The sequence below is a fragment of the Hyla sarda genome, chromosome 4, assembly GCF_029499605.1.
Source record: "Hyla sarda isolate aHylSar1 chromosome 4, aHylSar1.hap1, whole genome shotgun sequence".
Lineage (NCBI taxonomy): Eukaryota > Metazoa > Chordata > Amphibia > Anura > Hylidae > Hyla > Hyla sarda.
This window is the reverse complement of record NC_079192.1, coordinates 206,470,633-206,497,301: the sequence shown is the minus strand read 5'-3', so window position 1 is coordinate 206,497,301 and position 26,669 is coordinate 206,470,633. Positions and strand designations below refer to the sequence as shown.

General features: G+C 45.7%; 1 protein-coding gene across 1 annotated transcript in view; it reads left to right on the top strand.

The window, feature by feature from the left end:
- Nucleotides 1-515: 515 nt before the first annotated feature.
- FAM107B (family with sequence similarity 107 member B) overlaps nucleotides 516-26,669 on the top strand; it is a 92,617-nt gene continuing 66,463 nt past the window's right edge. The window contains exon 1 of the mRNA XM_056573372.1: nucleotides 516-535. The gene's annotated coding sequence lies outside the window, so the exon portion shown is untranslated. The remainder of the gene's footprint in view (nucleotides 536-26,669) is intronic.

The following is a 26,669-nucleotide window of genomic DNA, read 5'->3' as shown; positions in this document are numbered from 1 at the left end:
CTGTGAATTCCATAATTCCACAAATTTAGCTTCTTGGGGGGGGAGATTTATCAAAACCTGTGCAGAGGAAGAGTGGTGCAGTTGCCCATAGCAACCAATCAGATTGCTTCTTTCATTTTCCACAGGCCTCTAAAGAGGCCTGTGGAAAATGAAAGAAGCAATCTGATTGGTTGCTATGGGCAACTGCACCACTCTTCCTCTGCACAGGTTTTGATAAATCTCCCCCTTGGTGTACAAGATCTTGTTTATGTCAGCTTCAAAAGCAACTGCTACACAACATTCTGGCCTCATACAACAGGGGTATGGCTTCATTTTGAAAAAGCTGTAAAGGTATATTCACACAGATTTTGGTGTCAAGGAGGTGGGGCCATATGCTTTGCTGGCCTTCTGTGTCCCCCTCAAGCCCAATGTCTTGTTAATTGAAGTGCAGGGTGCCAGCCAAGCCCTGTCTCCAAATCCTACTTCTTTGAAAGTAGAGCCCAGGGAGAAAATCATCACTTTATAAATTGTGGCTAAACCATCAATACTAACAAAGGTATGTTTGATATCACCGTCCTGTCACCTATCAGACGGTGCCTCCAGCTCATTTCATAAATATATACCGACAGATTTACTTTAAAGGGGTACTCTGGCGCTAAACATCTTATCCCCTATCATAAGGATAGGGATAAGATGTTAGATCGTGGGGATCCTGCCGCTGGGTACCCCTGTGATCTCTCCTGCAGCACCCCCGTTTTTTCAGCTGCACAGAGTGAGGATCGCTCTGTGGCTGATGACGGGGGGTGCAGGGGACGGAGTACCGTGACTATCGTGAGTATCGAAACATCGGGGGGTGTCAATGTACTTTTAACAGCAACATTGGGACAGTGTAAACAATAAAGAGAGCGGAATAAAAGGAAAAGTAACCCTATAAAGCAGAGAATACCTCAGAAATAGGGGGATCACTCCTGAATTAAACGGGAATATGATGAATTAAACCCGATACTGAACCAATGCCTGTGGTTTTAACCCACATTAATTTTGTTTTTCTCACAAATTACTTTTTAAATTGGTTGAATAAAAGTTACATTTTAAATTTAGGGTTCCCGAGTTTGGGAAATTAGTCCCAGGAGGGCGTAAGCCTGAGTGGGAATTGGAGATAGATGGAGTATCGTGATGTCACGGCTCCGCCCCTCGTGACATCACGCCCCATACCCTCAATGCAAGTCCTTTTGATAGGGGATAAGATGTTAAGCACCGGAGTACCCCTTTAAGTCCTACTCACAGGGGTCCAGGAAGCTGAGCTCTAGGCTACTGTCATATGGAACCTTTATGTTAGACTGTTGTACCTGTGCCTACCACCAGTGTCACGGACAGAATCGCTGTGTGTGATATCCCAATTTTGTTTATTACAATTAGAGATGAGCGAACTTACAGTAAATTCGATTTGTCACGAACTTCTCGGCTCGGCAGTTGATGACTTTACCTGCATAAATTAGTTCAGCTTTCCGGTGCTCCGGTGGGCTGGAAAAGGTGGATACAGTCCTAGGAGACTCTTTCCTAGGACTGTATCCACCTTTTCCAGTCTACTGGAGCACCTGAAGGCTGAACTAATTTGTGCAGGAAAAGTTATCAACTGCCGAGCCGAGAAGTTCGTGATGAATCGAATTTACTGTAAGTTCGCTCATCTCTAATTACAATCATCAGAAGATTATTCATTCAGAGATGTGGTATAGGGTTCAAAGTACATTTTCATAGCATTTAGTAACAGCACACAACTTTTCTTTATTTTTGATACTCTACTTTTAGATCTTCAAACAGAAGCAACATTTTATAACATTGCTTTTTTAATGTTTTTAATGTCTTTACATTTACATAGTCCTCTGTTTTGAGGGATCTTCTTCGAGGTCTATACATCAACCAAAAAAGCTCAAGCTGAATGTGTTAAATTTAAAGGGGAAGTGACACAAGACAGGGAAGTTTGTGTAACCGTCTGGTTACAAAGTCATATTTATATGTCTACGTTTTACAGTATTTTCAACAGCTTCAGCTTAGGCTACAAAACATATAAAGTTTTAAGAGGTTGGTAGTCCCAAAAATAATTTCTCAAAAAATGTTCCTCCATTATACTCAATGGGGAAAATGTATCATTGGTTTTACCCTGGTTTTGTGGTTACATATGTCGCACAGTTTGTCTCAGATGCTGTTTAGAGACTTTTCATTGCGACTTTTGCTCTAGAAAGTTTTTCAAAAAGAACATACCAAATTGTAATTTAAGTTGATATCATGCAGTGGTCAGGAATTTATGAGGTGCGACTTTTCAGTTTGGCGCATCTTTCGTCGCAACTATGCAAACTTAGGCATAAATCTATACCAGCCCTGACTTAGCTTTCAAAACTAACCGCAAACAGCATTATTTTGTAGCACGGGATAAAAAGCTGCACCAAAAGTCACCGAGGGGTACCATACAAAGTGGGGTTCTAAAGTAAGAAATGTGATCTGCACCAGATTTATCACATGCGCTGCACAATGTTATAAATTTGGTGCAGTTACACAGTTTCCATGACACAAATTAATGGGGTAAATAGACGTTCACCTAAACCACTCTTGATAAATTTCCCCCAATGTGGCCTTAAAATACCGTATTTTTCTCCTTATAAGGCGCACTTTTTCTTGGGGGGAAAAAGTCGGTGCGTCTTATACGGCGAATACACCCCTATCGCGGCGGTCCCTGCGGCCATCAACGGCCGGGACCCGCGGCTAATACAGGACATCACCAATCACGGTGATGCCCTGTATTAACCCTTCAGACGCGGCGATCAAAGCTGACTGCCGCGTCTGAAGGGAAAGTGACATTAACCGGCTGTTCAGTCGGGCTGTTCAGGACCGCCGCGATTTCACCGCGGCGGTCCCAAACAGCCCAACTGAACAGCCGGGTTAGTGCTTACAGGACACCGAGGGGGGGACCTTACCTGCCTCCTCGGTGTCTTCTCCGTTCAGGGATCCCCTGTATGGCCGGCGCTCTCCTTCCTCGCCATCACGTCGTCGCGTACGTGCGTGGGCGTTCGTAACGACGTGAGGACGGCGACGGAGAGTGAGGATACCCGGCCGGCAGCAGAGACGTTCCAGAGCGAAGGGGACACGGCGACAGCGATGGAGCGACATCCAGGGCAGCGGTGACGGGTCCGGAGCGGCAGGGACACGTGAGTATTACCTCCTATGCAGTGGTCTTCAATCTGCGGACCTCCAGATGTTGCAAAACTACAACTCCCAGCATGCCCAGACAGCCAACGGCTGTCCGGGCATGCTGGGAGTTGTAGTTTTACAACATCTGGAGGTCCGCAGGTTGAAGACCACTATTGGGTTCAAAATCTTAAATTTTTTAGATTTTGCACCTAAAAATAGGGTGCGTCTTATACGCCGGTGCGTCCTATAGGGCGAAAAATACGGTACATGTGCTTGCTAAATCTGCTCAGTGGTGCAGATCTCTAATGGTGTGCTAATGTATACTGTTTAGTATACAACCAATATAAACCAGGACTAAATGCTCCAGTAATGATTATTACACATTATACAGTATATATATATATATATATATATATATATATACTAAATCAATGCCTGAAATAACAACTTTAGGTGACCAGAGCCTACATTGTGGATTAATAGAGGCCTCCACTTCACATGGACTCACAAGTAGTAATCAAGAAATATATTAATAAGAAGATACAGTATGTGAAAATAACCATTAGTATTGCTGTAACCCATATTTAGGTGTCTTTTGCAGTTTAGAATGAATGATGTCACCAAAAATAACTAACTATTTATGAAAAAGGCATTTATTATTAAATGGTGTATAGGCCCAAATTATATGTTGCCTAGAGCTGCTTACATATCTCAATGGAAATATGTAAGATAATGAGTTTCTAACAAGCAGATTCCTCATTTTTGAAAAATGTGACAGAGTTTCATATAACAGTGAATTGTGAAAAGATGAAATAATACGTGTTCACAAAACACTTTTCACACTTTTATTCATTCCCCCAATATACTAAAGTTCTGTAGTGATAGGACAATTGTGCAAACTTTATGATCTACCTAAAACTTCATTTTTTGTTTAGTTTTTTGCCTTCTATAGCACATCATAGGCTATTATTAGAAAATGGGGGTGCATTCACAATAAAGCATGTCTGCCCAGAGAAATTTAGGGTGTACATCCCATAAACATTCCAGTGCTGACTGATTCAGTTGGCGCTAGGACCGCTTTGACATGCACCGTCACCATTGACGGCAATGCAATGCATATCTGAGATGATCCATCAAAAGAATGATCTCGTTCATTCTTTCAGCAGAGTCGGTAGTTTGAATTTCCACCACAGAAGTTCTGCAGTGTCCATGGTGCATCAGAATCCTTACTTCATTTTTCACACATTTGTTTCTGCATTTAGGCTTTTGTAGGCTATTTTAAAATGACAGTAAATATGATACAATTGCACAATTACGGTAAAATAGCACAAATTTTGCTGGAATCTTTCCAAGCATAGATGAGTCACTTACAGAGTGGACAAATAACCAGATGTATAAATGCTGCTTTCTATAAATTTACAATTCTCCTAGAGAGAACCTGCAGTAACTAAAGCTATGTTCCAGAAAGTGGTTTCAGTGTTCAGTATGAGGTCACGATTACAACCCCAAAATACCCATATTAGGAAATCAGACTTGATTTTATAGACGATTGCCTGTATATAGTGCAAGTAAGCTCCTGTGTTGTATCAAGCATGTGTCCTAAGAGGAGGGAGCATGACCAATGGGTTCCGCATAGACAAGTGCTTAGTGCTGTATGACAGGTGATAAGACAGGCGTGTGTGGCGCTGCTGAGCTTGTAAGGTTAACATTTTGTGGCTTTCCATGAAAAAAAAAACTGTCTTATGGCCATAGGTTTCAGCTGAAGACCTGTGGTAGACTCCTAGTCAGTCCAAATTCAGAAAAGGAGATGTCCAGATGTGACCCCCCCTTTAAAGGGGTACTCCACTGTTAGACATCTTATCCCCTATCCAAAGGATAGGTGATAAGATGTCTGATCATGGTGGTCCCACTGCTGGGGCACCTAGCGATCTCCGGCAGCATCCGGCATTCAAAACAAATGTCGGGTTACTACGGTAGTGCTCGAGACATCATGGCCACGCCCCATCCATTCATGTCTATGGGAGGGGGCGTGTCGGACGACATGCCCCCTCCCATAGACATGAAGGGAGGAAGTGTGGCGTGACATTATGAGGGGGCGTGGTCGTGATGTCACGATCACAGCCTCCGGCTCCGAGTGTTCTGAACACCAGAGTACCCCTGGAGCACCAAAATAACCCTTTAAGTTAAAAGGAATGAAAGAGGTCAGGAATATAAAATATGTTTTGCTCGCTCACCAAAAGTGCAGCTGATATGTCAGCAATAAGTGTGCATCAACTTTGTAAACACATTTAAATCTTAATATCATGAAGAAATGCTATACAGTATGTAGGTGGAACACTGTGTAACAAGTCAGCAGGACAACATTTTTCTGAAAGAGCAATAAGCTACAAAAGAAGAATTTACAACTTGTTTTATCTTGTTGCACGCATGTGCTTGGCATTGGGTGTGTGGTAGGGAAACATGACTTTCACATAGTAAATTTACACAGCATCTTGCTGTACTTTACAGTTTACCCTGCACTATTTACTTTTGCTTCATAACATGACATAACGTAACCTTGCTACTGTTAGTTCATTACCCCATCATATAACAGCAGTTTTAGTTGATGGTTTACATGAGAAGTTTAGCCTTATAGTATGTTCTTTAATTTGTGAGGTCAATATGCAACCACATTTTTATTGAGTTTATTTCTACCTATAAACTAAACATTGCTCTTTTGTGTTATAAAGATCATTTTAGCTTTCTTCGTGATACTATTGTTAGGCCACATTCACATATGTCCAGCGATCATCTGATGTGGGTGTGCCAGATCGAAAAACACAGCAAATCTGATGCAACCAACCCCAATGGCAACCATGTCAGACTATGTCTCGTGCCGTGCCGTGTCCTTAATGGAGGTCCAAGATATAAAACCTGGGGCTATTTATTCCAAACATTAGCCCCAATTAAAGGCATAAAAAAAGTCCTAAACTAAAAGAATGGTGTCACATTGTTACTTCTTGCTCTACTTTGCCACAAAGTGACAACTCCTATCCATGTGCCCTATTAAGGAAATGGCTATCATAGAGGAGGGCCCTTGTTCAAGTGTACCCAGTGAGTTAATCTATTACTAGGATAAGCATTTATGTATATGGACAATGCTATGCAACATTTTCCCTGCACCGCCATAGTGTCACACATTTATCAGTCAACCTGATACCAAACTGTCTGGTTTTGCCCAAAACAACCAATCGCAGCTAAGCTTTCATTTTACCAGAGCTTTTTAAGATATGAAAGCTGAGCTGTGATTGGTAGTTATGGGCAAAACAGACAGTTCCCTTACGTCCTAACCAGCAGCACAAGTGGGGTGTTCTGCCCCTGTGAAGCTGGTAGGATGGTAGAACTTTTAATTACGCCCAGGTAATTAACTATTAATTGCCCCCCCCCCCTATAAAAGGCCTCCTCCCCTAGGCCATATTGTTTTTTTTTCTGTCCTGTGCGGACAGCAGGACGGTGCAGGCTCTGGTTCTTATCAGAGCCTGCGTGGAATCATTTCCCCCCCCCCCCCTTCTGTATTTTTTTTTCTTTCTCATTTCTATATATTTTCTGCAGCTTTGCTGCTTTGCAGGGACTCTGTGTCTCGCGCTGCCTGTTTGGGCTGTGGGACTGGGGACTCTGACTCTGGCAGCTTGGGTTGCCGTGCTGGTGTCGGGGTCGGCACTCTCAGTGCGGCACTAGGTCGCCGCTTAGTTTAGTTATCTTACTCCTAGTGTTGGGCGGTTCCGCCTTTACCTGCTCTGCGTCCGGGCGACAGAGCCATAGCGTCTTCTCTTGCGTCTGGCTTCCGCTTTGTGTGCGGAGCCACGGACCAGAAGTATGTCATCTGACGACTTCTGGTCCTGCATTTTTCTTCTTTAGCGCCCGTTTGCGCAAATTTTAAATTTTATTTAGTAGTATCTGCCCCTTCCTTCACATAGGAAGGGGCATATATATATATATATATATATATATATATATATATATACATATATATATATATATATATATATATAAATCATTATGTTTTAATAGTTTTTTCAGACTTTGAACTCTGACCAGTTAGGTCACTTCCGGGGGGCGGAGCCTATTTAAAAATTGGCACACTTTCCCCTATAAATAGGGGTTATTGGCCTCTATTAGGCCTCTTGCTGCCTAGCTAGCCAGTCATACACACTAAATGTGGTATCCTGCTATTTTCTGTTTTCTGCAAAGAGCGCTATCTATTTTCATAAGTAGTTTTTTCTTCTGTTGCGCTGCAACTATCCCAGTTTAAGTTCATCCTAACCTATTGTTTAATTCCAGAACAATGTCTACTCCTCCGTCGATCCATATTCTGGAAGTCGCAAGTCCGCCTCTAAAAGACGCCATCTGACTTGCTCTGATTGCGGTACTCTGCTTCCTGTCGCTTATGAATTCAATAGGTGTCCTGAATGTCCTCCACCTGCTAATCCGGCTGAGCCTACGGTCCATGACATGTTCGTCTGGATGAAGGAATTCATGGGAAACTCTATTAACGAGGTCAAGAATTTCCTTTCCACCAAGAGGCCTAGAACCTCGTCCAGTCCTCCTTCTGTTGTTGAAGACTCCGCCATGTCCGTGGGAGATCAGTCAGAGCAATCTGTGGAAGAAGTAATCTTTCAGCCTCTTTTTCCTGTGGAAATGACGCAGAGATTACTTAGATCCATCTGATCAGGGGATCAGGATGTTGATCAGGGGGAAGCCTCAACATCCACCTCTAGAGGACCTTGGGTTTTCAAAGTGGATAACATACTTAGGAAACTAATGAAGGCCGAGTGGAAGCATCCGGACAAGCCTGCAGTTCTTCCCGGAGATTCAAGTTGATGTACACACTGTCTGAAGCTGAATTGGATTCCTGGTTGTCCAAGAGAGTCTTAGTTCCTGCTGACGATGGCAGCAATCTCCAGGACCCCCTTGATAGAAAGGTGGACTCCCTGTTAAGGTGCAACTATTCTGTGGCCTCAGCGTCTGCCTCGGTAGCCGTAGCGTTAAGTGAGGTTGCAAGCTTCGTTAAGGAGCGTGTTCTCCGGATCCAGTCTGAGATTGAAAACAATGTTGCTAGGGAGGATATCCTAGAAAGCTTCAAGACCCTGCTCCTCGGGGTGTACTTCTTGTGTCAATCCGCCCAACAACATCTTAAGCTTGCCGCCAAGTCCATGGGTCTCTCCTCTGCAAGCAGGCGCCCCTTATGGTTACGCCCCTGGGTTGCGGATAACACTTCTAAATTTAATCTGTGCTGAATGCCCTTTGATCCTAATTGGCTCTTTGGGTCTGAGTTTGACTGTATCATGGAGGGTTTTGCCGACAAGAAGGGTAATTGTCTACCTGTACAGTCCTTTCGTGGCAAAGGTAGAGCTAGGGGGGGGGGGGGGGTGGGAGTACCAGTGCCCTTCCAGATCCCAAAGACGCCAGTCCAATCAGAAGCGTGGTGGATTACGCTGTCATGGCAAAGACCGTAAAGCCGAGGTATGACTCTCCTCTAAGGTCCAGCACCAGGTATAGAAGTTATCTACCAATCTCCCTCTGGTCGGAGGTTGTTTAAGTTTGTTCCTGTCAACCTGGATGCAAGAAATCCAGGATCCTTGGGTTCTGGACGTTATTCAGTTGGGGTACAAAATAGATTTCATCTCCCCTCCTCCAAGGAAATTTGTTTTAACAAAATTACTTCCAAAATTGTCCTCCAGTATATAGGAAAGCCCGCTTTGGAGGAAGTCCCCCCCCCCCCCCCGATCAAAGAGGATCAGGGGTGTATTCCCCAATTTTCCTAGTGCTGAAAACCATCGGGCGACTGGCGCATGATCACAGATCTTCGCTTTCTAAACCGGTTCATAAAGAAAACATGGTTCAGAATTGAAACCATTCGTTAAGTCATCAGAATCCTGGACCCTCAAGATCTTATGGTTACCATTGACTTGAAGGATGCCTGCCTTCATGTCCCTATATTCCCTGCTCAAAGGAAGTTCTTGAGGGTTGCTGTCACCATAAAAGGTATGGTAAGGCACCTCCAGTTTGCTGTTTGGCCCTTCGGCATTACTTCTGCTCCCCACACCTTTACAAAGGTGATGGCTCCGGTGGTCTCCACCCTCAGACTAAAAGGTCTAGAGCTCATTCCTTACCTAGATGACTGGCTTCTAGATGCCGCTACTCTAGATGTTCTACAGTCTCATCTTCATATGGCTCTAGATTTTCTCCAGCGCTTGGGCTGGATTATAAATTGGGAAAAGTCTGAAATCATCCCTTCCACCTCCAGGAAGTTCCTGGGCTTTGTTCTCAACTCCTCTCAGATGACTTGGTCTCTAACTCCGGAGAGAAGAGAATGGGTCGTAAGAGCCATCGAGTTTCTGATGATTCCTCGCAAGGTCTCCATCAGAACCCTGATAAAGATGTTGGGGCATATGTCAGCGTCTGCAGAGGCAGTTCATTGGGCCCTATGGTATCTTCAACTGCTTCAAAATCAAGTATTGGCTGTCTGGAACCTCAACCCCAAGGGGTTGGACAAAAAGTGCACCCTGTCGGTCGAGGTCCGTGTATCTCTCAGATGGTGGACGAATCTGACAGATGGGAAGCCCTTGATTCAACCTCGTTGGATCACATTGACTACGGACACCTCCCTTCTGGGCTGGGGAGCCCATCTGTACAAGAATCCTGTTCAAGGTACTTGGACCCCTCAGGAGAGACTTCTCTCCTTCAACATGAGAAAGATGAGAGCAGTTTGTCTAGCTCTCCACCACTTCGCACCCCTTATTCTAGGGAAAGCAATAAGAGTTTGATCAGACAACACCACTGTGGTGTCTTACATCAACAGACAGGGTGGCATGATGTCTCAAGTGCTCCTCAAGGAGACTGGACTAATTCTCTGTTGGGCAGAGACCAATCTAACCCACCTTTCAGCAGTCAACATCAAAGGAGATCTCAACATAGTAGCAGATCGTCTAAGTTACAGCCTTCCAGTCCAAGGCAATTGGTCCCTGAATGACAATATCTTCAAGAAAATAACTCTAAGGTAGGGTGTGCCAGAGATAGATCTCTTTACAAGGAGGACAATCCTGTGGCGATAGATGCTCTGTCCATTCCATGGAAGTTCAGGCTGGCTTAAATATTCCCTCCACTTTCCATGATACCGAAGGCATTGATGAAAGTCAGACAAGACCAGACCTCAGTGATTTCCATCATACCATACTGGCCAAAGAGATCCTTGTTCACCCAGCTCATGAGGATTAGTCAAGGGTGTTATTGGAGGCTTCCCCCCATGCAGAACCTTGTGTCTCACAACACAGGCTCCTGCCTAGATCTGAGGAGACTCAATCTGACAGCCTGGAGATTGACAGGACCCTACTAGGTAGTGGGCTTCCTGCGGAGTTCATGAGAACCATTGCACACTCTAGAGCAGAGTCAACAAACAAGGTTTATTCCAGGATAAATCAGATTTTCCTTCAATGGTGTGCTACAAAAGAGGTAGTAACCTCAGATCCTCCTCTTTCTGCACTACTACGTTTTCTTCAGGATGGCCTTGACAAGGGTCTTAGCCCATCCACTTTAAAGGTTCAGGTTTCAGCACTCTCTGCCTCCTTAGGCAGATCTTTGTCGCAAGAACCCCTAATCAGAAGATTCCTCAGGGGAGCTGTAAGACTTAAGCCTAGTGTTCTCATACCTATTCCCAATCCCTAATGGGATTTGTCTACCATTCTTAAGGGGTTATGCTCTCCCCCTTTTGAAACTCTGGAAAAAGTCGACTTTAGGTATTTTTCCCTTTAAAGTCACCTTCTTATTGGCCATAACCTCAGCCAAGAGAATTGGTGAGCTTCAGGTCCTTTTGGCTTTTGAACCTTATACCCTTTTTCTCCAGGACAGAGTCCTGTTGAGATGTTTACCTACCTTTGTTCCTAAGGTACCAACTTTCTCCAACATCAATCAGGCCATATCCCTACCAGTTCTGTGTCCTAATCCATCCTCTCCCGAGGAAGTTGCAGATCATACTTTAGACATTTCAAGAATCCTCAGAATTTATATTTCAAGAACTGGAGATTTTAGAAGATCTTGTTTCTTTTTCAGGGAAGAAGAAAGGTCTTAAAGCCTTCTCTGAGTATTTGGATTAAAGAGGCAATCCAGGAGGCTTTTGTAGCCCAGGCGTTAGCTCCTCCTGCCTTAGTCACTGCCCATTCCACTAGGGCAGTCTCTACTTCTTTTGCCGAAAGAATAGCTGTTCCTATAGAACAAATTTGTGCTGCTGCCTCCTGGGGCACGCATAATACCTTTATAAGTTATTACAGGGTTAATGCCAAATGTTCGGAAGAGTTTGCCTTTGGGCAATCTATCCTAAGTGCCACTCTTCCATAGTCCTTCGCTATTTGTGTTGTTACTTGCTAAGCCCCCACTTGTGCTGCTGGTTAGGACGTAAGGGAAGCGTTAATTTTTTACGTAAATTTGTTTTCCCCTAGTCCTAACAGCAGCACACAAATTTCCCGCCCATAATGTTTGTTTATTTTACTTGTTATTAAGCAATATGGCCTAGGGGAGGAGGCCTTTTATAGGGGGGGGGGGGGAATTAAAAGTTAATTACTTGGGCGGAATGAAAAATTCCACCATCCTGCCAGCTTCACAGGGGCAGAACACCCCACTTGTGCTGCTGTTAGGACTAAGGGAAAACAAATTTACGTTAAAAATGAACACTTTTTGTATGAGGCAGAATGATGGATCTGGGCCAGTGTGCCTAGAAGCAGCTGATATCCTGGGGTAAGCAAAGCTGGACCTATAAAGATCAGCTGATCACTGGACCACTAATTCGATGTGATACCTCAGGGAAACATCATTTACAATACCCTGGCAGGTATCAACATACCCCTATCATTTATTCCTACACCATTTGTCCCATTATCAGAGGGGTCTGGCAGTGTAATGATTTTATTTAACTTACCTCTTATAAATAAGTGTGTGGTTCATGAATGTTTATAGGGGAGTCAACAGATATAACTGAAATATTACTGAAGTCAGATGTTTAATTGAAAATCTAGCTACTAAATACAGAAAATACAGAAATACATAATAGTCTGTCTGAAGACATTGCAGCTGAGTCATTTTATTTTCAGTACACTTCCTTTAATTGTAACTTGGCACTATCGCAGGATCGATAATTCAAAATAATTTACATTGGCCAGATCTCTTCTGGGAAGTTAAAAGCTGTGGTGATCTATAGTTCTACTAAATTAACATAACCATAGAATATGACTGCAGATGGCACCTATAGGGCTGTATATTGATCATTTGCGATTGAGGAGCAGGCTGCTTACGAAATAGTAGTGATCCAATTGATTCATCTCAATCTGATAATCAGAGACGTAACTTATAGTTCCTGGGCCTCAATGCAATGTCGAGAACCCCCCCCCCCCCCCTCCCATCTATAACACTCCATTTAAAACAATAGGCATAACTGGGATAGGTTAACTCACACATATATATATATATATATATATATATATATATATATATATACATATATATATAGTCACTAATATTTTGTTGCTAAATCTTTGATACATTGGTAACATGGATAATTTTGATAACATTACAAAATGACAGCATGAGTATTAACTGCACATTTTATTTCCGTTGATGCTCAAGCACTTGGATTTATTGCATTGTTAATGATGCCTATTGATGTGGTCTGGAAATGACAATATAAGAAAATCACAAGAGGACTTTAATAGCTAGGCCAACATTGCTTCTCTCACTAAATTCATTGATGCAGATTTTCTTTTGCAAATGTGCCAGAATTTTAGCACAATTTGCAGCAACATTAATTATGTATATTATACGCTTTTTCTGCACGACCTGGTAAGGGGGACATGGCTTCACTGAAAAGTGGCACAAGATTCTGGCACACATTATGCCGACTAATAGGTGGTGTAAGGTTAAATAAAAAGGGGGAGATTTATCAAAAACTGTGTGGAGGAAGAGTGGTGCAGTTGCCCATAGCAACCAATCAGATTGCTTCTTTCATTTTTGACAGGGCTTTAAAAATTAAAGAAGCAATCTGGTTGCTATGGGCAACTGCACAACTCTTCCTTTACACAGGTTTTGATAAATCTGCCTCAAAATGTCTAGTGATACACCAGACTTTTTAAACAGCCTGGATCACTTTTATAAAACTTAGACAGTCAGATTTCACAGTATAAGAATTTCACCATTTTAGTAAACCTGCCCCATTAATGACTTATCACTAGAAAATGGTATAATCAGTTTGCATTACTTTTATTTTTAAAAAGACCTCTGAAAAATAAAAGAAACAATCTGATATGTTGCTATGGGCAACTGGTCCATTTTCCTCTGCGCAGGTTTTAAAGGAGTACTGCGGGATGGGAAAATTGTCCTCCATACTGCTGGCAGTAAAAAAAATAAAGAGATACATACCTTCCTTCCCTTCCCCGATGCCTCTGGTAACCCACTCTGGTCTCCGCCGCGATCTTCTTCCTGGTTGCCGATTGCCGGCCGAGTCGGGACTTCGCTGCGGCCGGTGATTGGCTGAGCGCAGTATGACTCGCTGACCATCGGCAACCAGGAAGAAGATCGAGGCGGAGACCGGAGTGGGTTGCCAGAGGCACCAGGGGAGCAAAGGAAGGTATGTATCTCTTTCTTTTCTTACTGCCGGCAGTATGGAGGACAATTTTTCCATTCTGGAGTACTCCTTTAATAAATCTCCCCCATAGTATTTACAATTATTTTCTCTCAGTGCATGGTTCAATGTTAGGTCGTGTATTGCCTACAGTATAATATAATCTGATACATTCCAGACCATACAAGTAACTCTATGTGCATGATGTGCAAGACTAATTTACATCTGACATAACAAATCTTCTTCCATGTGCTCAAAACAAAGTAATACAGTACTGACAATGTCATAAATTCAAGACCGCTATATTAATATGAAAAGCTTTTTTTCTAATAATAGCGCATACATATATTGTAAGTAATCTTATCCATACATGTGGCTCCTCTTCCAGTCACTGTTTATCCAGCAATGTAATACCTGGCAAAATATTCTCCAGGTACTGACAATGGTATAGATAATGTATAGCTGAACATTTGAGAGGTCCCAGCCCTGTGGCCTGTGGTCAATACTTGTCATCTATGACATTCCCATCACCGTAGGTCATCCGATGCTTGAAGCCATCAATGTTAATGAAATTGCAGGTTTCGTTTTGTCAGTGACTTGATTTGTACTGACAGAATGGTAGAAACTGAGGAGCTCACAGGCTACTCTGTATACCTGACCATGCCAAACATGGACTGGACTGTGGAAACCCCTCCACAGCATTTCTACATTTTTAAAGGAAAATTCTGGTTCTGTTGTTCCGTAAATATGCAAAGCTCTGAAAATGTATAGACCATAACCTCTAGTTTATGTAGCATCCCTCTAGCGTCTCTGTTGTCTTTTGTACTGTTGCAAAAACAGATAGAGTTCTGCATGGTGCCGTGCATTTACATTCTAATAAGTGCTTCACAGACTGTCAAGGTTTTTATGTGTAAAGCCAAGTAACCCCCTTTAGTCCTTTATGGGGTCCATAGATGCAATGAATAAACCCATTAGCCTCTGATCCCGAATAAATCTGGTCTATGACTGGGTATTTATTGTCTGCGGATTGTGTTGGACAGTCAGTATATAAACATCTTAACCAAGCTATTGTGTATGTATCCTAAATAAGGCACATGATAACTGATAGCAAATGCATTGTAAGGCTTAGTTTATGTCAGTGTTGTTTCTATTTTTCTTGTCATAGAAGCAAAACACTGGAAAAAAAATGGTGGTGCTGGATCTGTTATATAAGTGTTTTGCAAACAGTTTGTCTCCAGCTGTTGCAAAACTACAACTCCCAGCATGCCCGGAGAGCCAACGGAGATCAGTGCAATGCAGCAGAGCAGCGTTTCTTTACATGTGTCTATGTACCCACCCACTCCTATTTCTAATCCTGCAAGCTCTGATAAATGTGGAAAAGGGTAGGAATACACTACGTTTTGGCCCCCGTTATTCGTATCCATCGGCATCCGACAGGATGCTGACATATACTGTTAGCAGACACCATTCAATTCTATGGCCGAAAGGAGTCACCTAGTCACTCCTTTCGGGACGTGTGCGCTATTTCAAAAGCGCAACAGCCCCTGTCATTAGTGTGCTTAAAGGGGTACTCCATCCCTAGACATCTTATCCCCTCTCCATTTGGATAGGGGATAAGATGTCTGATTATGGTGGTCTCGCCACTTGGAACCCCTGCAATCTCTCCTGCAGCACCCCCTGTCATCTGCTGCACAGAGCAAACTTCGCTTAGTGCCTGATGATGGGTGTTACAGGGGCCGAAGTATTGTGATGTCACAGCCCCACCCCCTCATGATGTTATGTCCCACCCCCTCAATGCAAGTCTATGGGAGTGGCCACCATGCCCCCTCTTGCATTGAGGGGGCAGGGCATGACAGCAAGGGGGCAGGGCCGTGACATCACGATAAGACATTTGGATAGGGGATAAGACGTCTAGGGATGGAGTACCCCTTTAAAATAGTGCATATGTTCCGAATGGAGTTCGGCAGCAGAAGTGTATGGGGTGCCCTGCTCCCGTTAACAGTATACGTTGGCATCCCGTTTTTGGTGGGTTGCCAACAGATATGATTAACGGGGGCCAGCATGTAGTGTGTTCCCACCCAAACACTGTTATTTTCCATATATATTAAATCTGGACTTCCAAGGTCAGTGTTTCCCAACCAAGGCGCCTCCAGCTGTTGCAAAACAGCATGCTGGGAGTTGTAGTTTTGCAACAGCTGGAGAGACACTGTTTGGAAAACACTGCATTACATAATACTGATGGTGCCCGACAGACCCTGTTAACTTGGGGCTCTGATTTTTTAATGGGTAAAATAGCGCAGCATGCTGAATTATTTTGTATGGGATTTTTTCATCTGCTCTGGGCCTGAGCTTTAATGTTTTGGCAATTAGTATTGATCTGGCTTAAGATCTCTTGGACCACATCCATATATACATATTTGAGGATGGGCTGCATATACTTATAGCTCCTCAGCTGAGCTCGAAGACTGAGATCGAGGACTGAAGATTCAGCTGTTGCCATCAATAAATGCACATGCTTTTACTAGTAGTTTGCAGTGAGTATTTGAGAATAGAACTCAGTGTGGTGTCCCGGTACCGTATCCTATCTGGTACCTGCGTGTGTGTGTGTCCTTAGCCAGAGTCCCTAGGACGTCGGGGTCCCCATTGTCCAGTTCACCCCTGGTCACCTCTCGTCCAGATCGTTATTGCACTCATAGTTACTTAGGAAGCATGTAAATATTATAACCATGCCTACATATATAGTTAATTACCTGTCCATAGCGTAGCAGGACCTGCGGGTCATGTGGTTAGGAGAACTCTAAGGTATTTCTGCTTGAGGACCTTAGCAGGTCCTTGTGACGTAGTCAATCCCTTCACACTGTGTAACAGTGAATGACAGATGTTCGGACCAATCAGATTCAGTCTTTATTCTTATACACTTATCGTTACTGGGAAGGGCGGCGATAGGCCGGAGAATCATCTCAGCATACTAGCCCTCAGCCTGGCGTCACGAACTATAGGGTTAACATTAACCCCTTAACTACCAATACCCCCCAAGGGCTACCACATCAGCATCCATATTATGATGGTGGTTGTAGTCCTGTGAACTTAGTGTTAGCTGTGTACAAAGGGTGAATGTCAATGTGGTGTCGGGTGAGGGTAATGTGTGTAATTAACCTTTTCGTGACACCAGGGCGTGGTTCACCTAGACGCCACCCGAGGTAGACCAGCTTCTCCTGTACCAGGCACGGGGCAGCTAATCACTCCGACTCAAGGTTATGGATAACTGGTATGCTTTACTGAGTTTGGAAAGATGGTACAATCCGTTACAGCTCAGATTAGCATGAAGGAGATGCAGGGTGAACTTTGGGAAGCTTATAAGCTTGCTGGGACTTATAGTTAATTGTGCTGTACATGACTGACTTGACTTGTATGAAGCCCAAGCTAGACTGTAATTACTTGGACTTGGCTAACTTGACTTGAATTGATTCCTGTACTGTAGTGCTTACCGCAAGGCTTTTACTTTCACCTGGGTACTGGGGTTAACTGGTAGTAGACTCGTGGTTGCTGGACATGGCCTCAGGCCTCCTTCAGAATCACCTCACAGACAGACTCCACCCTTCTCTCACTATATAAGGGGAGCAATTTAGAGAGATCCCATTGGCTGAATATGTCACATGGTTCACCTTTGCATACTCCTCTAACAACAAGGTTCATGACAACAAGTTTCTTACACTAACAAGTGCATTGGCAAATGCCAATAACTTATAGAACATCAGCAGTCACATGAGAAATAAAGAAAAAGAAAAAATGGGCACTCCTAGTGCAATGGGTTAGAGTTCAGGGACCCCCCAAAATATTGAGCAACCCCGCTTACCAGATGGTGTTGTGCTTAGAGCACAAAACCTTTGTTTGCCTGTAGACTAGCTTGGTTGTTGGCGATACTGTGAGGTGGAGAGGTGGCAGCTTCCAGGTGTTACCTGATGCCTTTCAGGCCAGTGGTATGATAATCTTCAATCGTTTGGACGGATCATGGAATGATGATCCAGAAAAATCGTGGATAATTCAGCACCATTCCTCAGAAAGAATTGGTAGAGCAATCGTGGTACAAAAGCTCAAACATTTATTAAATTGTGCAACTTAACATTCAAACCCACTTGGATTCTTCGTCAGGCACACATACACAATACAAAGGTAAGTGCGGTAATTTAAAACACAAATCTATTCACTTCCGGTTCAACCAGATTGTGGAATGGTAAATTATAATTTATAGATACACTTACATTTCTTGCAGAAAATACCTGGAACAATGATGCTGGGGTTAATATACAAATTTCCCAAAACATGGTGAGCAGAATTTGTTGGTACACTTATGGTTATTTCTAATGTACGGACAATTCTATTCGCGCATGCGCCTTGGTTAGTAAGTGCTACCCGTTTTTTTCTCTTTCTGTTCATGTGCGGAGCATACTGTCTCCACCTTCAGTGTATCCTGGAACTTTTGTAAATGGTAAGTGGACTTCTATTCATATTATGGTTTCGGTGACTTCATTTAGACCTCGGGGGACAATTGTGGATAATTTTTAAATCCAGTAAACTTCACATTTCTTCAAGGTTTTAAAACAGTTAGAAATGTTTTCTTTTATTTGTTCAATGGGGATGATTTTTGTCACGATGCCGGCTGGCAGGTAGTGGATCCTCTGTGCCAGAGAGGGATAGCGAGGACCGTGCTAGTGGACCGGTTCTAAGACACTACAGGTTTTCACCAGAGCCCGCCGCAAAGCGGGATGGTCTTGCTGCGGCGGTAGTGACCAGGTCGTATCCACTAGCAACGGCTCACCTCTCTGGCTGCTGAAGATAGGCGAGGTACAAGGGAGTAGGCAGAAGCAAAGTCGGACGTAGCAGAAGGTCGGGGGCAGGCGGCAAGGTTCGTAGTCAGGGGAGATAGCAAAGTTCTGGTACACAGGGTATAAACACACAAAAACGCTTTCACTAGGCTCAAGGGCAACAAGATCCGGCAAGGAAGTGCAAGGGAGGAGACTAGATATAGCCAGGAAACAGATGGGAACCAATTAAGCTAATTGGGCCAGGCACCAATCATTGGTGCACTGGCCCTTTAAGTCTCAGGGAGCTGGCGCGCGCGCGCCCTAGAGAGCGGAGCCGCGCGCGCCAGCACATGACCGCAGGAGACGGGAACGGGTAAGTGACCTGGGATGCGATTCGCGAGCGGGCGCGTCCCGCTGTGCGAATCGCATCCCCAACGGCCATGACAGGGCAGTGCTCCCGGTCAGCGCTGACCGGGGAGCTGCAGGGAGAAAGGCGCCGTGAGCGCTCCGGGGAGGAGCGGGGACCCGGAGCGCTAGGCGTAACAGTACCCCCCCCCTTAGGTCTCCCCTTCTCTTTATCGGGTAACTGCCTCCCCTGGGATGAGGACACCGGGAAAGGATGGAGGGATTCCTCAACGGCAGGCAGAACCGCAGGAGTAGGAATGGGGAGAGAGGGCAGAGGGCGAGACCTGGCACGGGGCAGTGTGACACCAGGACGAGGGCCATGAGGGGACACAGAAGCTTGCCTGATGGAACTGGGAGGGGGGGAGGGGCATTTCCTGTGGCAGGCAGAGTCCTTAATGACCTTAGGGGGACCGGATACAGGAGGAACCACAGAGTTACGGCAAGGGTTACTGGGAACCGGTTTTAGACAGTTCTTGGCACAAGAGGACCCCCAACTCTTGATCTCCCCAGTGGACCAATCCAGGGTTGGGGAATGAAGTTGAAGCCAGGGAAGTCCAAGGAGAATTTCCGAGGTGAAATTGGGGAGGACCAAAAGTTCAATCCTCTCGTGATGAGATCCGATGCTCATAAGAAGGGGCTCCGTGCGGAAACGTATGGTACAGTCCAACCTGGCTCCGTTGACCGCGGAAATGTGGAGTGGCTTGACAAGACGGGTCACCGGAATATGGAATTTATTCACAAAGGACTCCCGAATAAAATTCCCAGAAGCTCCAGAGTCCAGACAGGCCACGGCTGAGAGGGGAGAGCTGGCTGAAGTGGAAATCCGAACAGGTACCGTGAGACGTGGAGAAGCCGACTTGGCATCAAGAGACGCCACACCCACGAGAGCTGAGTGCGAGCGTGCGTTTCCCAGACGTGGAGGACGGATTGGGCAATCCACCAAAAAATGTTCAGTACTGGCACAGTACAGACAAAGATTCTCTTCCTTACGGCGATTCCTCTCTTCCAGGGTCAGGCGAGACCGATCCACTTGCATGGCCTCCTCGGCGGGAGGCCTAGGCGCAGATTGCAGTGGAGACTGTGGGAGAGGTGTCCAGAGATCTAAGTCCTTTTCCTGGCGGAGCTCTTGATGCCTCTCAGAAAAACGCATGTCAATGCGAGTGGCTAGATGAATGAGTTCATGCAGGTTAGCAGGAGTCTCTCGTGCGGCCAGAACATCCTTAATGTTGCTGGATAGGCCTTTTTTAAAGGTCGCGCAGAGAGCCTCATTATTCCAGGATAGTTCAGAAGCAAGAGTACGGAATTGTATGGCGTACTCGCCAACGGAGGAATTACCCTGGACCAGGTTCAGCAGGGCAGTCTCAGCAGAAGAGGCTCGGGCAGGTTCCTCAAAGACACTTCGAATTTCCGAGAAGAAGGAGTGTACAGAGGCAGTGACGGGGTCATCGCGGTCCCAGAGCGGTGTGGCCCATGACAGGGCTTTTCCAGACAGAAGGCTGACTACGAAAGCCACCTTAGACCTTTCAGTAGGAAACTGATCCGACATCATCTCCAGATGCAGGGAACATTGGGAAAGAAAGCCACGGCAAAACTTAGAGTCCCCATTAAATTTGTCCGGCAAAGACAGGCGGAGGCTAGGAGTGGCCACTCGCTGCGGAAGAGGTGCAGGAGCTGGCGGAGGAGATGGTTGCTGCTGCTGTAGCTGAGACTGAATCTGCTGTAGCTGCGACTGGAGTTGCTGAGTCATGGTGGTCAAGTACGACAGCTGGTGATCTTGTTGGGCAATCTGTCGGGCTTGCTGGGCGACCAGTGTGGGGAGGTCGGCGACAACAGGCAGAGGAACTTCAGCGGGATCCATGGCCGGATCTACTGTCACGATGCCGGCTGGCAGGTAGTGGATCCTCTGTGCCAGAGAGGGATAGCGAGGACCGTGCTAGTGGACCGGTTCTAAGACACTACAGGTTTTCACCAGAGCCCGCCGCAAAGCGGGATGGTCTTGCTGCGGCGGTAGTGACCAGGTCGTATCCACTAGCAACGGCTCACCTCTCTGGCTGCTGAAGATAGGCAAGGTACAAGGGAGTAGGCAGAAGCAAAGTCGGACGTAGCAGAAGGTCGGGGGCAGGCGGCAAGGTTCGTAGTCAGGGGAGATAGCAAAGTTCTGGTACACAGGGTATAAACACACAAAAACGCTTTCACTAGGCTCAAGGGCAACAAGATCCGGCAAGGAAGTGCAAGGGAGGAGACTAGATATAGCCAGGAAACAGATGGGAACCAATTAAGCTAATTGGGGCCAGGCACCAATCATTGGTGCACTGGCCCTTTAAGTCTCAGGGAGCTGGCGCGCGCGCGCCCTAGAGAGCGAGCCGCGCGCGCCAGCACATGACCGCAGGAGACGGGAACGGGTAAGTGACCTGGGATGCGATTCGCGAGCGGGCGCGTCCCGCTGTGCGAATCGCATCCCCAACGGCCATGACAGGGCAGTGCTCCCGGTCAGCGCTGACCGGGGAGCTGCAGGGAGAAAGGCGCCGTGAGCGCTCCGGGGAGGAGCGGGGACCCGGAGCGCTAGGCGTAACAATTTTGATTGGATTTATTTCAAGTGAATGGAGTACAGTACAATGCCGGGAGACTCCATGTAGGAGACATTTCTTTTTGATGTTCTGTCTGTGCTTGTTCATCCGGCAGTGTAATGGTTTTGTGGTCCTGCCCACATATTGGAGTCCACATTTACATTCTATCATGTAGATGACATAGGATGATTGGCATGTGAGCCTTTGTTTAATCATAAAAATTTCTCCTGTTTGTTTACAAAGGAATTTGTCAATTTATGATGGATTTCATCACAGCATAAGCATATTTTAGTATTGCATCGATAACGTCCTCCTGGTAGAGCCAAATTCTTCTTGGTCTCTCTATGCTGTCTGATTTGACTAGGGGCCAACAGATTTTTCAGAGTAGGTGCCCTTTGATAAGTTATTTGTCAAGTATACATCACTTTTTAGAATGTGCCAGGAATAATAGTCCAAGACCAGGTTAGGGTTAACGGTAGCTTTACTGAGGTAGACAGATGGTAATAGTCTTTACAGCTAGGCCAGGATCCTAGAGAGGTGGCCATTAACACAGAGGGGACCTTGAAGTTTACTGGGACTTGCAGCGTTTGGACAGACTTCAACTCAACTGGTTGCTATGCTGTGCCTGTATACAGTTAGCTGTGTGCGGGTAGTAGAAAAGTGGCAGTATGTGCCTGACTGTTCCCTGTGTTCTTTGTCTAAATAGGTTTACCCCATGCCGTACCTGATGCTAGAGACATAGAACATTGAACTGTTCAGAGATAGAGAGAGAATACCAGGGGCTGCCTGCTTCTGCTATACACTGCGTACACACTTGGCTGTTCGTGTTGCTCTCTTTCTATTTGTAAACAGGTTTACCCGATGGTGTACCCGATTCTCTCTCCCTCTATCACCGGATGACACATCTACAGAGAGAAAGCATGGGATTAGCGAACACATAGTGCAGCTTTGTTATTGCTCATACTGTTTACAGGCACAGCATAGCAATGCTACTTTAGAAATGGGGATACCAGTTTAAAGGGGTACTCCAGAGAAAAATATTTTTTCAAATCAACTTATGCCAGAAAGTTAAGCAGATTTTTAAATTACTTATATTTCAGTACTTATCAACTGCTGTATACTACAGAGGAAGTTGTGTATTCTTTCCAGTCTGGCCACATTGCTCTCTGCTTCCACCTCAGGAAGTGTCCAGAGCAGGACAGCAAAATCCACAAGGCAGATTTAGGGTAGATTTAGCGCCGTTTATTTCTGCATATTTGCTGCTATGTATTTTCCTACCCATTGTGGTCAATGATTAGCAAAATCAGCTGCAGAAAATACACAGCAAATCTTGACACGTGTTACCCTGCCCTTATTGTGAATTAACATTTTCCCATTGTTGTCAATGGACAAAATCCACAACTAAACCACAGCATTTCCACAACATAAACATGCTGTTTAACACCTTAACCTTTTCAGGACGTATGTATACGTCCTGCATCCTGAGTCCTTAAGGATGTAGGGTGTACAGGTACGCCCATGGGAATTCCGGTCCTCGCCGCTAACCGGTCGGGAACCAGACCGGGATGCCTGCTGAAATCATTCAGCAGGCATCCCGGCACATTGCCGAGGGGGGTCCTAAGACCCCCGCATGTCAATTCAGACCGGTGATTTTTGGCAATTCCGGTTCCCCCCCCCGCTTGCAGAGTGGGGACCAGACCGGGATGCCTGCTGAAATCATTCAGCAGGCATCCCAGCTCATCGCCGGAGGGGGTCCTGAGTTTCACTGGTAAATAGAAACCGTCAATCTGCGGCGATGCCATGTCATGTGGGTCACGTGTGACCCCATGACCCGGATAAGGATGATGATCGGTGGTGTAACATACACCACCAATCATCATCCATACAGTACTGGGAGGTGGCAGTGCTGCCACCCCTCAGTACAGCTGTGATTGGGCGGTCGTATTGACCGCACCAATAACAGAAGTATGGGGAAGGAGGTGAAGGAGCACGTTGCTTGTGAGATCTTGTGTGCAGGTCGGAGCTGCATGCTACCATCTCCACCCTCATGGTGAAAAAAGTGCCCCCTTTGCACAGAAAGCACCTAGGGACAGTATAGATTAGGTTGGGACAGGTTAGGAGTTAAAAAGAAAGATTTTCTTTTTTTTTTTCAGTGTACCATCTGTAGGTGTCCGCAGGTGCGAGACCCTGGCCGCCTGCGGTCTGCTGCCAGCGTTTTTCTTTCTTTGGCACAGACCTTTTTTCTTTTTTTGCAAAACGTGTGGCCGGGCCCTCTTAGCTTTAAAAGAGCGGTCCACCACCATTAGCTAAAGCCCGACCGCCGTTGATCAGTCCCGTAGTACCGATCAGCGTTTTTTGGTGGTGAAGGCACTTTTTTGGGTTATAGAGGCTTTTAAATTTTTTATTAGGCGGTCCGTGCCACCAGTAGCAGGCCTGTACTGTGTGGCTGGATCGTACCTCTGTGTGCGGCCTGCTGTCAGGCGGGTGCATTTTTTCGGGGTTAAGCATTTTTTATTTTATTTTTCGGGTATTTTGTGTGGGGCTGAGTGACCGGAACCCACTGACTTCTGCGCCCCCTGCCGCCACCAAGCACTAATCAGTGCGCACACCACTGATTAGGTACACACTTTTTTTGGGCGCAGGGCTTTTTTTGTGCGCAGGGCTTTTTTTGTGCTAGAAGTAAATTTTTTTCTTTTTTTTTAGTTTATATATTTTTCTGTTGGGGCAGGATTAGTTAGTTAGGTTAGTCTCACACCACTCCACACACAGCACATACACTAATAAAATTTTCTCCACACATAGGGAAATGGCCCACATGGCGTTTTCAGCAGAGAAGGCATATGCCATACTTGCCTCCGACACTGAAAGTGCCACAGGAGACAAGTAAGACCCCAACTTCCTTATTTCTAGTACTGATGATGAGCAACCAAGGCAGTGGAGACGCCACCATGCGGGACCACAAACCTCCTTTGCTCCTGACTCTGTGCCCCATGCTAGTATGAGTCCCCCTGGCGCTCATACTAGTCAAGCCCCACAGCCAAGTTCACTGGTTCCCCGTACCAGAGAACTTGTCTGGACTGAGCCAGCGGACCACGAGCCCGTGATTCCTGAGTTTGTTGGCGACTCAGGAATCAAGATTGAGACCGTAGGGTTCACTGAAATGGACTACTTAAGTTTTTTTTTCAGTGACGACTTTGTCAATCTGATGGTTGAGCAGACTTACCTGTACGCCCAACAGTTCGTCGCCGCAAACTCGGGCTCACTTTTGGCTAGGCCCAGTGGCTGGTTCCCAGTCGATGCAGCTGAAATGAGGACATTTTGGGGCCTCATGCTGCATATGGGCCAGGTCATAAAACCAAGTGTCAGGCAATATTGGAGTGGGGATGTCCTTTACCAGACTCCGCTCTACAATATGGCCATGGCATGTCCCTGGTTGAAGGCCATTCGGAAATGTTTGTATTATGCTTATAATGCGGCATGTCCCCCCCCCCCCAAATTTTGGGAGGCCTATGTCTCTGGAAGGTAGGTCGCTATTGATGAGTCTCTCATCAGTTTTAAGGGGAGACTGAGCTTCCGGCAATATATCCCAACCAAGCGAGCGCGGCATGGTGTGAAGATGTATAAATTTGGCGAGAGTACCTCAGGGTACACTTGCAAGTTTATGGTGTATGAGGAACGAGATTCCTGTATTGAACCCCCAGAATGTCCCCCCACTCTGGGTGTTAGCGGGAAAATCGTTTGGGGCCTTTTGCACTCATTGCTAGATAAAGCTTACCACCTTTAAGTGGATAACTTTTATACTAGTATCCCTCTCTTCACATACCTTGCCGCCAGATCCTTGCTCGCTTTTGGGACAGTCTGGAAGAATCGGAGGCCTTCCTTCCTATCCCCTCCAAATTCCTATCCCCTGGGGTGAGTCCCGTGCCCTTACCCATGAAAACCTGTTGCTGGTCAGGTATTAAGACAAGAGGGATGTCCTTATGCTCACCACAATTCATGGGAACGGCAGCACCCCTGTCCCTGTGCGAGGTACCGTGGGACCTGTCCTCAAGCCCGATTGTATTCTTGACTACAATTGGTATATGGGGGGAGTTGATCTTTCTGATAAAGTCCTCAAGCCATATAATGCCATGTGGAAAACACGGGTATGGTACAAAAATGTTGTGGTCTACATGGTACAGGTTGACATGTATAACTTTTTTGTACTGTCCCAGTACGCTGGCAACACAGGGATATACCTGCAGTTTCAAGAGGAAGTTCTAAAGGCCCTCATCTTTGGTGACCGCCAAAGAGCGGGTCAGAGCACCTCTGGAACTGTGGGCCCCTGGATCGTCCCCGGCCAACACTTTCCAGGTGAGGAACAATTCCAGAAAAATTGCAGTGTGTCGCAAGAGGGGGATTTGGAAGGACATCTGGGCCTCTGCATTAAAAACTGCTTCAGGGAGTATCACACTTCCATGGAGTTCTAAATTTTTTATCCTTTCACCTGATTTTCATTCGCCAGAATTCGACTCAATGTACCAGTCCAGAGTACATTCTCTTCCAAATTTAAAACCAAAACATCCCCCCCCCTGAAAAAAGAGCTCTTTGCCAATACCCCCAATATTCCCCCCCCCCCCCCCCAAAAAAAGGGTCATGGGACACAGAGTCAACAGCATTGGGGGTTTGCAGTTGCCTCAAATGCGCAGCGCTCTCTCCCCACCTGAACGGGGTGTGCATTTGAGGTAACAGAATAGGGATGGCCACACACATCACATTCCCAGAATGATGATTCAGAGCATAGGGTTTGGGGTAGGCATCATTTTTACTTTCGGCTATACTCTGGGAATATAATTGGCATATCAGTATTAAAATTTCAATGTTCATACCCCCCCCCCCCCCCCCCGTCCCCCATAGTACACTTCATCCATTCCTGGAAAATACATTTAGGGAACACCCGTCTGTTCCAAATCTCTACTTCACCCCTTTGTAATAGGCTCACACTTGGGTGTTCCTTTCTTGTATTTTCCTCTGAATGTATGTAACTGTTAGGTCCGTAAGAAACATCGGCCTCAAATGCGAAGAGTTCTCGCTCATGAGCTC